This window comes from Phasianus colchicus, chromosome 4, assembly GCF_987193195.1.
Source record: "Phasianus colchicus chromosome 4, bPhaCol1.hap1.1, whole genome shotgun sequence".
In the NCBI taxonomy this organism is placed as follows: Eukaryota; Metazoa; Chordata; class Aves; order Galliformes; family Phasianidae; genus Phasianus; species Phasianus colchicus.
The window spans coordinates 24900437-24913537 of record NC_143439.1 but is presented as its reverse complement, the minus strand read 5'-3'; the positions used below and the strand labels follow the sequence as shown (position 1 = coordinate 24913537).

The following is a 13101-nucleotide window of genomic DNA, read 5'->3' as shown; positions in this document are numbered from 1 at the left end:
GAAAAAGAAACCTATCCCTTCAGCTGGTAAGTCATTTCTTTGTCTTCCAAGTTATTTTTCTTTTTCTGATAGGCTCAGACTAAGAGAATATCAATAACAAATGCCAGAAGAGAAGTCTTGTTTCTACTATGGAATCTGTAGAAAAGAGAAATTTCCTAACCACAACGTTTGTCATTTGCACTCTAAGCCTCTTTGGATCACAAACAAATAAATAAGCTGCTCCTATTTAGCTCCTACTTCTGAGAGAGAGTATTATATCATTTATAATGGTCCCTAAAGCCCTGAGGAGATGTAAGTTTTATGCATCTTTTAAAAAAAGTTCAACACCTATTTGTCAAAACTCTCATTTCCTATTAAGTAAATGAAATGGAATTGTTGGTGTTACAGTGGTTTAATGGGTTTCTCCTCTTCTAAATGAACACAACCTGCTGGATCCAGCAAATTCATTAAAAATGTGATTTTACAGGGTAGAGAGCTTTAGGAGCTGTACAAACCCATCAGACTTTATGAGTTTTTCAACCAGTTTCATTCGCAGGGTGAGAGTGAATATCTCCCAGTTCCCAGAGAGCCTCCCTTCACAAATAAAAAGAACAGAGATGAGTTGGGAGACATGCAAGGCAAGTATAAAATATAGTTAAAATGTAGTCATATTCTCCGACTATTGTGGCTGTCTTACAGATTGGCTGCTCATCCATTCGTAAATCCTCCCAGAGATCAATTGTGTCTAGTCACAAGGCTTTGTGCCTAATTTCACTCTAGTTTGGAAGCATGTCAGTGAGCAAATATTTAGAAGTGATTTCAAGAAGGCTCAAGACAAGCCTTGTGGTATGAAGTGACAAAAAAAAACCGTGTCTACTTTAAACCTCTGCATAACCCCTGGCGTTAACAGGCTCATTTACATACATGTTGCGTGCATACATTCAGGGGTGGGTGAGCACCAGGACTCTTTTCACATGCAGGAGTTTCAAAAGCAAAGACAAGAAAAGCAGGCAACTAAGCACAGGTTCTCTTCATTTGCTATCTGTAAGATACACTTCATGGCCAGAAAGTGAAAATAAAAACCAGGTAAATTCCACGTTACTGTGCTAATATCAGACACCTGATCATAATTTTCCACTTACATTTCAGTTCACTTAAGTGTTAAGTATCAGTCCTGCTAGCATTTTATGAACTTTACTCATAACGATTACAGATGGTACTAAAATCAAGTCTATTGTTTGGCTGGACTTTGCACTCCTTTCTTGTATGTGGGAGTTGTACATCTGTAAGAAAATCACGCCAAGGTGAAAAACCTAGGGCCAAAAAAAAAAAAAAAAAGGTAGAAAACAGAAATATTCAGATAAAATAGGTTGAACACTCAATACAAGATGCTCCCTAATGCTCGTGTTCCCCTCCCTGCTTTTAGTCCTACATTTCTGTGTTATATGATTCTGTTATCTCACATGAAGTGATCCTATATGCAGCACCTCTCCAGCCAGTGCCAGCAAAATGACTACTGAACGATCAGCCCAGAAGTCTATACCGTGTGCTGGTGGTCTTGATGACTGTTAACGCTTTGCTTCAGGTCCTTTTAAGAACTGTGAATGGAGATGGCAATGAGAGATTTTCCCCTCCAGATCCATAGCTGACATTTCAGGTATTCAATCACCAGTTTCTAAAGCTTCTTACACACTTCATTACACTCCAGAGAAATCACAGTGTACACTCAGAAATATAGGAAGGTTGACTTGCAGTTGCAATTTCATGCTGTTTTGATAATCTGTCTAGGAAAAGTACACCCACGTTGAAGATTTTATGCTGGCTCAGGGTGGTCTCACTGTCCCAGAGCTGTCTTGTCCCACACAATATGCTGCCTGAGGTTGCCACCTTCATGTAGTGATCTTCCAGTCATGTTTCACTCTTGACCAGAAGATAGGCACCTCTCTGGTGGCTCTGCCATGACAGTGACTGGAGCTGAATGCAATCCAGGCACACTCTGACTGATCCCTGTGTGGTTGCAAGAAAGTTCATGCCAAGACTTTTTCACACTGTAAGTATACTTGAGATTTCAGGAATACTTGAGCAGATATTAAAATCCAAACCTTGCAGATAAGGAAATACAGATAGCTGTCAGTGGAGATAGATAAATGCCAAACACACAGAAAAGTTCTCCCAAGCATTTCTGGGTGCGTGGATTTATGCCTTCACACACCTAACAAGGAATGTTTTGCATTCCCAGTTGTGAAAACCATGCCCAGCTATTCGCTTACATATATATAGTAATGGATCTCCTCACAATGTAAACATCTATGTTTACAAGATGGATCTTGGACAGTAAAAAATTTTACAGTTCTGGTCTTCCATGTCCTAAGTTTTAAAAGTTCATTTCTCTTGTTTGTTTTTTTTTTAACTATTATGTGAATGATTTTTACCGCTATAGCAAATGTTTCCAATATTTTTAAACACAAAACCACTAAGCAATCTTTGTATTTACTATGCTTTGCTTTAATACATAAATCAAAAGATAATAACAAGCCTAATGTCAAAGAAAATTTTTGACACTTCATACATTAAATAAAAGCAGCCGATAAAGAGTTTAGATGAAATTATGGTTTGAAAAGTAGTTCCCATGAGGACTGTGGTTCATAAATTGTTTTTATACTGCCTCTGTCATTGTTGATTTGAGATATGCACAAGACACCCATAGTGGTTGCCAGTGCAACCATTATTTAACCTGCCTCTGCTCTGACTGATATTTAGACACATGGAGTCTACCAACCATCTACTTCTGTGAAAAAATGCGTTGTTTGGTTGTCATCACATGTGTAGCATTTTGCCTTCTATTTGAAAGCATGACACTTAATAAAAAAATTGAGGAAAATCTGTCTTTAAATTTTTGCTATGCCTGAATCTCAGAAGCTTCTGTAGCTACTTTGGGTACTCAAGGCAGGGATCTTTCTGATCAATACAAATTCAGTAGTATTTGATTGATAGGAGATAATCTCATTGACTCCCAAAAGTGAATCCACTCAAGCTCATGAGTTCTTGTTGCATCACAGCTTTCAATTCTTTTTGAAATAGGTTTTCTTTTAATTGTATGTTTAATTCCTTTCTATAGCTACAGGTGACAACATAAATCACTGCTTCATGTGTTCTGGTCTGAATAGTAACTTGGAAAGAAGTACACCAATATTCACCTTAAATATTGAAAATGGAACTAATTGTGATATCCAGCAAGGACCAGAGCAAGATCTTTATTTCTCACTCAGTTTTTCTGGTGGAAGAAAGTGCTCTGTAAAAAATATTTGAGATAATGTAATTGTATGGGAACTGCTGAATCACGGCCTGAACCTCTGATTGATCACCTGAGGCAAGCAATGAGTCAGCCATGGGAGCACAGGTGAAGGTAATTCACCTGTGCTACTGGAAGGGGTGGAGCCTGGCTCCACCTCTCCTAGACCCATTTAAGTGCTTAATGCCACTGAGAAAGGGTCTCTTCCTGGAGCTCACTCTTTGTGGGGACTATTGTGAGCCTACAACATTGGTAAGCATTTTCCATTTATTATCATCCTGTTGTAATAATTTTACTTAGCCTAACTTTCCTGGTTGTATTATAACATCTGTATATTCATTGATTATATGTGTAGTATTGCACTATTTACATCAAAGTTCATATCTTGGTTCTTCAAAATTGTACTATGTAAGCACTTCCCTCTCCTAGGAACAGATCAGCTCACCGAGCTGTGCTGTGTTATTTCACCACATCAACATAAAGCTGAGGGAGAGCTACAGCATTCACTGTAAGAATGTTCTAATATCAATGAATTGTAAATAAAGCATCCACAGACAAATCCAGCAAAATGATGAAGTTATTAAGTGTATCGCTTGGGTTTTTCTAAGTCAAGGTAAGTCTCTCTGTAAGCAAAGGTGGTAATCTTCTCAAAGTGCCCTTAATCGCTGCTCTAACTATGTGACAGCACATTTGCTGAAAGCTATACAAAAGGAGCATTGTACCTGAATGCAACTACGTATTTTCACCGCAAACAAAACTAATAGATTCTAAAAGAGTTTTTATGCTTTTCTGAGTAACTGCTCTTTAAAGAGTACACATCCACGGCAGAAATCCTGATGATGAAGTACGTGCACACAGCAATCTTAAAAAGAGTATATGAAAGGAAGTCTCCATGGTACGGCAGATTTCCTATTTGCTGTGCTTTCATTCACCCTTCTAACACCTCTCCACAGAGCTTTTACAGGAATGTGTGCTTATTTGAAGGAACAAGTGGGTCTATCCAAAACAAACTATACGTATATTCCTGCTCCTCTACTCTCAGGGAAGTTGCTGATTTTCTGTAGGCAGACAGCTGATAGGACTATTTTTTTCTATCCTGTAAAAACAATTTATACTAGTAGGTGCCACTGACAGTGCAGGAGAACTGCAGAAGCTGGCTGGCAGCTAGCAAGCTAGATTTGTAAAGTGAGCATTGGGGAAATCCATGTTGTCAAAGTGACATAGGGCCAAACTGTGAAATGCAAAACCTGCACTCATACAAATTAGAATTATTTCAGTGGGGAGATTCACACTAATATACCATTTGTGTACACAAACATAAGAGATGCAACTAAGAAAAAAGGAACTAGAAGTAGAAACCCTGTAACCTGTCCTATTACTTAGTGAATGTTAATTCTTTTTTTAAAAATTTTCTTATTAAGTATAGTGGAAAGGCTACTGCTCTACTTCCAGTAATGTTAAAGCATATAATTCATTCACTAGAAGCCACAGGCTTTCTCTTCGTTCTATTTTATTCTTTATTTTTTTTTTATTTTGGAAGGAATGGTTGTAAAACTAATCATCCAGTGAAGGGTTTATCCTTTTATGATATTAGGAGTTGAGCTCACCTTTGGGCTGTGTCCAAGGAAGAGATCTACAGAGAAGAAATGTATTCCTTGAGAGCCATTATTAAACTTGCACTAGGAGCATATTAACTATAGTATGATAGTATATTCTAGATTCTGTCCTCTCTTTGGCCCTTCTTAAAGTGACTAACAATCTTTCATCAGATCCAGTGGCGTTTTAGCTATTATTTTGTGCTGAAATTCCCATTACCTACAACGTAAGTTCCAAATGCTTCTTAGAACTTTAAATGTTCTTTCCTTCGCGTTTCTCACTCTTAGCCAAGTAACTCTTCTCCTTGATTCCCCTTCTTCTCTTTATTGCTGCAAAAACAAATTCATGTCATTCAGAGTCCTGCTGAACCTTGTTCAGGTTGGGAATGTGAAGGCTAGAGGTGGCCTTGGATGCAGCGTCTATGAGATAATGGACTTCAGGCTCTTACATGGAAGTGAAAATGTAGAAAGTAGGATTACAATCCTGGATTTCAGGAGAACTGACTTTCACCTCTTCAAGGTGAAAGAGCACTGGAGGTAAGGGGGATCAAGAGAGCTGGTTGACATTCAGACAACACTTATCTCCTTTGTGATGGAGTGGCCCCACTGTGCCTCAGAAGAGGTTCAGCTCAGAGCTGAAACCCCCAGCCTGGTTACAGCATCCTTAAAAACTCCGGTGGCAGTGATTGACTTCCCGTGGGAAGGCTGCTCATGAGCATCTCTTACAGGATGGCTTTACTTAAGAGGCTTTATGCTGCCTTGATGGGGAACCTCAGGCCTGCATCCATGTAGCCAAACATCTAGCTGTCCACCTCACTGTTACTGTAGTTCATTATATAAATCAGAGAATCATAGAATTGCTTAGGCTGGAAAAGACCTTCAAGATCAAGTTCAACCGCGACCTAATCATACTTCCTTAACTCTAACAACCCACAGCTAAATCATGTCCCTGAGCACCACATCCAAACAGTTTTTAAAAACATTCAGGCACATTCATCTTCACTTCTTGCTCCAGAAGGAAATTAAATGTGCACACAAATAGACACATTTAATTTCTTCTTTATCCCCCCTCCTTTGTTATTTTTCTATATTATTCTATTTCTTTCCTAGTTATTTACTGTCCCTGTTTTTCTTTGTCCTATGTGTCTTTCTCAAACAAATCCAAACCCAAAGCTCAGATCCAGTTTCTCCATTTTTAATTGTGACTCTCTAAAGTTTTCTCCAAATCTTCTGACTTCATCCCCTCTCACTTATACATGCTATGCTCTGTACCTCACTCAGGAAAAAGATCCAGGTTGTGCTGTAACAAGCTCTTCCAAGTTCTCAGGCCAGGGTCACGTGCATAGTATTTTCTAGATTAGGTTTTCAGCATCAGACACAATATGCAGAGCACACCACTACACTGGAGTGTATCTGAACTCCTGTACCTGACAGCACCCTGCCGAGACTTGCAACACAATTTCTTGTCAACAGGAAAGGGAAAAAAAAAAAAAAAGGCAAAAAAGAGAGCCTGCTGACAGCCCAGTGCAGCTCTTGACTCGAAGTTTAAGGTTCAGTTGTGAAGACTATTTCTCTTTATACTGAAGGACTAATTATTGCCAATGGGTTTAAAAAAAAAAAAAGCCACAGAAGAGGTATACTCTAAATTGTTTTCTTCTTCAGTTAATGATTTAATTCTTTCAAGGGCCTATGAGAAACACACTGCTTGCTCTGGAATGGGTATGTAAAGTGACTTGTCTATCTGTTAAACACATGGACAGAAAAGACACGTTACATAGCTGGCATATAAACATGCCTGACCTGCACTTGGTTCCTCTCTTGCTTGTTATTCCTGTATGAAATGTTAGTGTGACATTACCTACTTCATTTCTAAGGGTTTGTTATTATTATTCAGAAAAACAATTGAGGAATGTGGACACAATCGCAATTAAAGCAACCTCTTTTTATTATTGACTGTTTTAACCCTCTCCTCTTAGAACAGCCCCTTGAGCAAAGGTTTATAGTCAATAGTCACTAAAGAAAAGTGGGGGGTCCATTACCTTCCCCTTTTAATTGTAGGGCAGGGGCCTTTAACTTTCTATGAGGCTTTACCAAGTATTTCTTCTCGGCATAATTTCCTTGAACCTGGTAATCAAGACCACAGGATATGCGTTAATTGTCTTTGACATACAGAATTATCTGCGTTTACCCAAGTTAATAACATCACCCCAGACACACTGTTTTTAAATGCATGATTTCAAATATTTGTAAATTCAATTACTACTTAAATAATATAGAAGTTGACAAATACTATAAAAACCAAGAGAAATGAAGAGAAATATGCTTTGCCTTAATTCACCCTGTTTGAATTATAAGCCCCGAAAGTCTATTGCAGCTTGTGAAATTACTATTGCTTACAGTTCCTGTTGTACTAAGGCATAATTACATTGATTAAAAAGCAAGTCACAGTCTTACTTTGTGAGTGAGCCTACTTCTATAGGCTGAGACAATCACTTTAAGGATATGTACGTTTTCTGTTCTCCAAACATTTATTTCTGAGCATTGAGATGTATAAAATGTTCAAAAGGGAAAAATATGTCTTGTGTAAAAGTAGAAATGGCTGAATATAGTGGTTCTGAACCAAAGCATCTGCAAGTGTTTTTAGAACTTTAGCTTTAAGTGTTTATTTAACTTCTACTTTTAAAGAATATAATAGCTAGTACATGTAACTAGGTTGCAATAAGTAATCCATTACAGAGTTTGACACAACTCAAACTCTTTTTTTCCTTATAATTCATCCACAAGATGAGATTTATTTAAACATTGTTCAAAATGACTTGATTAATGTTTTCTTATAATTCATAATTCATTTGTTTTACCCATTTCCAGGCAGGTTTCCAGCACAGTGCATTTAAAAAAAAAAAAATACAATTGGAAGTTAACTGTGCTTAGCTTACCATGAATTGGTGCCTATATCATTTGGTAAGAATAACTTTATTTGTGTTTCTGAACTGATTCCATTTGCTAAAGACCTCTATTTGTCTTTTCTGCATCTAATTATTAACCAGCTCTCCTGTAACCTTAAACAAAACTTCTGGTGCCCAGACATCAGTATTCCATATTTTATACTACAATGAAGACTTCTTATATGAGTTGTTACTATGTAGTACACATTGTGGTATCTTCTTTTCTACTGTTATTCCATACCTAACCTGCTAAGTTGTATCATTTCCCCATGAATAGGGATAGCTGAAAGCCAACTGAAGAGATATCAAAGACTACTGAAGATGACAGTACAGAGGTGACAGAGCAGTGATCAAGATAATGCTGTGAATTCAAGGAAAAAAAGAAACCAAAGGTAAAATCAGAAAGTACTGTTTATTACCAAAATAAGACATCTCCAAAAGTTGGTCCAGGTCCTGCCTGTGGGAATATCAGCCCCACGGGAGCTGGCTGGAGCCCTGGTGATGATGGGTGTCCTGTCCTCTCCCATGAACTTTCCTTTTGCAACTGAGTTCTGTACTCTGATCCTTCCTATGTTTCATTCCTATCTGAAGAAGTACTGCTCTGATATGCCTGGCAGGGTTTTGGCTGAGCTGGCTGGTAACAGTGATGGCAGCACTGTCCTGAGAACAGGAGGGGTTAGAGAATGGGAATGGAGTCATCCACCTTGCCCCTTTTCCCCTTCTTCCCCCCTTTTTTTTTTTTTTTACTTTCTCATGATGAAGATGCCTGACCTGACAGCTCCTTATATCATTGCCTTCAGATATCTCTGAACTTTCCTTTGAAGCTGTCAAAATCATGCTGTGAATCACAGTGCTGGTGAGACATGGGGGCAGACAGACAGAAGACAGGTTGTCAGTGCCATGTGGCAACAGGCTCACCAGGGTCAGAGAGGCAAGAACACTTTTCAGTGAAGTAAAACTAATGAAGAAAACCTTCAAAAAATAAAAGCAGGGGTAACCCCTAGATGATTGTGCCTAGAGCAGTAATCATCTCTGCCAGTGCTGGCACCACTGCCTTAAAGACTTTAGTCTTTAGTGCACTTTGCATATCAGCAGTGAGTGACTCCAGCAGAAGGTGATGAGCTCTTCACTCCTTGTTAGAAGCCCAGATGTTATTGCTTTTGTTCAACCTACTTTCTATTCAGTCATAATTCTGAGTTTTCATCCTTCCTTAAATCTGATGGATGTGAGTGGGAGGTAATTCTTAAAAGTGATCCCAAATCCATCTCCATCTTGAAGCTTCTGTTACTGCAGCACACATCCTTAAAAGGCACGGAGGGGAACCTATCTGTTTGCCTTTATGTACAGTAGCACTCTGCTTTGCCCCAAGGGCTGTAGTAACTCTACTTATAAATCTAGGACTGAATAGTTTGAAGACAGTGGAAATGTTTTGGAGGCAGGCTGAGTGACATCAGAGAAACAGGCATTTGCAGAAGAGATTTCTATGTGTAAAGAAAGTTGTGCGATCACACTTCAAACTACAACTTTCACTATCAGTTCATTTATATAATCAAAGCTCAAGCACAATGCAATCTAATAAAAGTAAGCAATGTTTAGCTTTTACCAGTGATTTATATCAAATTAAACATCTTTGCTGCTATTTACATAGCTGGATGGCACTACATTTGCACCATTCAATTTTGTATTATTTCTATGTAAATATTTCTTTAAAACCAGATGTAAGTTCAAATTAGCTGTGGAAGAAATGCTAAAATAAAATAAACTTCCATTTGTGGTGATCACAAATTACTCTAAAAGTGAAGAGCAAACTTGTTAAAATTCAGAGTGGAAAGCAAACAATATTAAAGCAAGCTGAAAAAATGAGGGAAAATAATAGACAAGTATGCCTTTAAAAAGGTTTATCTTACTGCAACAGGTTATGAGGATTACAGGTAAACTTAAATTCAATGAGAGCTTTAATCCAAGTAGCAAGAAGCGACATAGTTATTTAAAACAAAAGCTCGTTGCATACATATACAAGGTCTGAAGTTTCTGCAGTGCAACTGAAAGCAGAATTTACTCCTCCTTATAACGCTAGTTGAATTATAAATGGTAATTTCATTCTTCCATCCTGTTTCCTCCTTGAAATCCACTGCCAAAGTACACACTCCCTCAGAAGCCTGCCAAATTCTACATGATTTAAAAGTAAACCTTAGAAGAAAGAATGGAAAAGCATAATCTCAAAACAACTAGTTTATAAGCTTGCTTCACTCTTGTTTGTCTGACATCATGCTTCTCACTCGGATGCAATGCTGCACCTAATTTAGACTGAAAAATCCTGAGTGGAAACCATAGTTTTATTCCTTCACTAAGTGTTTTCCATCTCACAGATGAGGTGATGTATAAATAATATGCTATTTAATGTTGGGCACTTCCACATTCCACACCACCACAGAACTGTAAGGTGTTGAGGAACAAAATCTGAGCATACAAAAAAAATCTTCAAACTGACCTTTAAGGATGTACATTATCAAACCTTGAAGCTTTGTGAATTACATGGTAGTAAATTAGGTGTTCATTTCTGTACATCCCAGATTTTTGGATTTCCAGGGTTTAGGTAATGGCATCAACAGAATAGTAATCAGTGAGAGCGTAAGATGGATCAATTAGGGTTCTGAAGAGATCTGTCCAGGATCTAAACTCTTGTCAGTGTCTGCATGAATGGTCCAAATCATAAAGTATGGAATGCAGGTAAACTTTGTACAAAAAAAACCAATTTGAAGCTAAAAAGAACTGTGAGTATGTGGAAGATCCAGACTGGAATTCCAAATCATCTTGTTAAATTTGAACAGTGATTGGAGAACAAACAGGAAGTTACTCTATTTCTGAGGTAATCAACTGCACAATAATATGGTGAACAGGCAGCTCATAATTTATTTAGAAAAAATTAATGGCTAATAACCATTAAATATGTACTGAACATTAAGCATCAGCATCAAGTTATCATGTAGAAATAAAATTAAGGGGAAAAAAAGCAAGCAGACCATAGGTGATGTTAACAGATGTACAGGTTCTGCTCAATATGGAGGAGGTCTACATGGCCTACTGCATTCAATCTCTGTCACACAACTTCAGGAATAGTACAGCCTATTTAAAGAGCCAGCAAAATGCATTTAAGAATTGTAATACTAAGAAGAATAGTTTAAGATAAATGCTACATGGAGAAAAAAGTGCTAAAGGGAAATACGGTGATCGTTATAAAGAAGAAGCTTCTACCTGCACTGACAGCAGCTAGGAGATGCAATGATCTCCACTAGCTGCATAATAGCATTCAGCTAAGATTCAGAAACAACTTTTGTCAGAAAGACAAGTATATTTAAATAAATCACCTTGGAGACAAAAGGAATCTCTTCCAGACATCTTGGAGAACACTATCCTCTGCCATGTATGCTGTTCTTGACAGACAGTCACACTGTGCAGCAACAGTGAAATATATACCTCCTTATATGCCATCCTATCTTTTGTTTTGTCTGACTTCTTTTAGTCTTTACAGGGAAAGCTGAGATTTCCTTACATGTTAACGCTGATAGCCTTGTAGCCAAGTGTTTCTTTCTGGAAAAAAAAAAAAAGCCACACATTTTGGTTCTGTTTACTTGAAAAATAGAGGAGCTCTTTTGCACTTTCAGAACCTGGCAAGAATATCAATGCTGAAGAAAAATAAATTCATGGTCATTTTCTGAATATGGCACCATGCATCTAACACACGTCTTTAGCTTCTTTTTACTTTCATTATCAGGATGAATTTTTACTGGGCACTCTGCACAGGGTCAGCCCCTGCTCAGATGTATGTTCTCCAACAAAGGAAGTCACTTGATTTCATTTTATTATTAAGGTGCTCACTCCCAAAGGTGAAGGGTTAATGACACGCACCAAATTATACAGAAATTTCTTTAAGGAAAAGATTCATCTTAGGCCCATGGCTACAGAAAAGAATGACAATGATTGATCTTTTCACCACTCAGCAGCGTCGGCAAAGCTACAAACATATATTGTTTTTACTCCTCTGGGAGTTATTTATTGAGCAAAGGGAGGGTGGATAGTACTTCCTTTGAAGTCAAACATCTTGCTTGGATAAGGAGATATGTTGCATGAAATGAAAGTAATAAAAGGACAAAATGCTTTATTAAATCTTCTTTATCACAATATTGTGTTCCAATAACATGATCTAATTAAAGACGTATATGAACCTCTTTTCATCTGAGGACTAGTTCAGAGGCCTTCATTTGTTCTGAAGCAAATACGCTGCTGAAAAGTTTCCAAGATTTCCAGTGATGTATTCTTTCCATTTTCTCTAATAGGTGTTGAAGCTTTAACTACATCTTCAAGATTTGTTGTTCAAGGGGGAAAAGACAGCAGGTTTTGAAAGGAAGAGACAAATTTCTTTATTATCAGAGCAGTCACTTAATATAGCAAAACTTCCTTAGTTGCAAACGTAGTGGATGGTGCTCAGTTTATTTCATTGCTTAGAAGTAGTTCATATCAGCTCTTTCCTTCTTATGTAAGAGATGTAAATCAGATGTTTTAAAGTCAAGTTGGCCCAAAAGTGTTTAGGAAATTTGGGCTCCTATGCAGCCTGACTCCCAGATAATGGATGTGATGGGTGTGGAGGGCATTTATAATTTTCCTTTGATGGTTCCAGAGTGCACATGCACAAAAAAAAAAAAAGTGGGCTGTAGCTATTGCCTTTCTTCTGGAACACCCCGCTGACTTTCTTCCCAGTACTTGCATTTGGTTTAGCTCAGCAATAGTATGTACAATGAAAATATTTTGTTTTGCTCACAAAACATTTTTTCAACAAATTCTGTTTCCATTTCATTTTTCTGTCATGTTCAGTATAGAGCAAACAGATAAATCTGGTATCTCATATTCAATGAAATTAACTGTATAAACACTATAAATTAGTTTTTGTGTACTATATTTCAAATTTCAATAGCAATAACTGAATGACAATTCCACACATTGCTACTTGCATGTTGGTACATTTTGTGAATGAAACTGTAAACTTGTATCTTGAATTTCTCAAATTAAACATCAGGCAAAAGACAATGTGTGTATTTTGTAGTGACAGATTTAAAGCATTTCTTTGAAAATCTTTTGTATTGCTCACAATTTCATTGCCCTAGATAAATGGGAGTCAAATACTTAATAGATCTGCCCCTTTTCTTCTACTAGACCACTCTCTTCCATATTGTGCTCATAGTGCTTTTGTCTTGATATGCACTCACTCTTGTTTTGGTAGCTGTGTAGCTGT

The 13101-nt window shown here is 37.5% G+C and overlaps 1 long non-coding RNA gene across 1 annotated transcript; it reads left to right on the top strand.

The window, feature by feature from the left end:
* The first annotated feature begins 3498 nt into the window (after positions 1–3498).
* Positions 3499–12874, top strand: LOC149918124 (uncharacterized). The gene is made up of 3 exons (XR_016466398.1): positions 3499–3523; positions 8089–8203; positions 12149–12874. It is a non-coding gene; the product is annotated as an uncharacterized LOC149918124 (long non-coding RNA).
* The last annotated feature ends 227 nt before the right edge of the window (positions 12875–13101 follow it).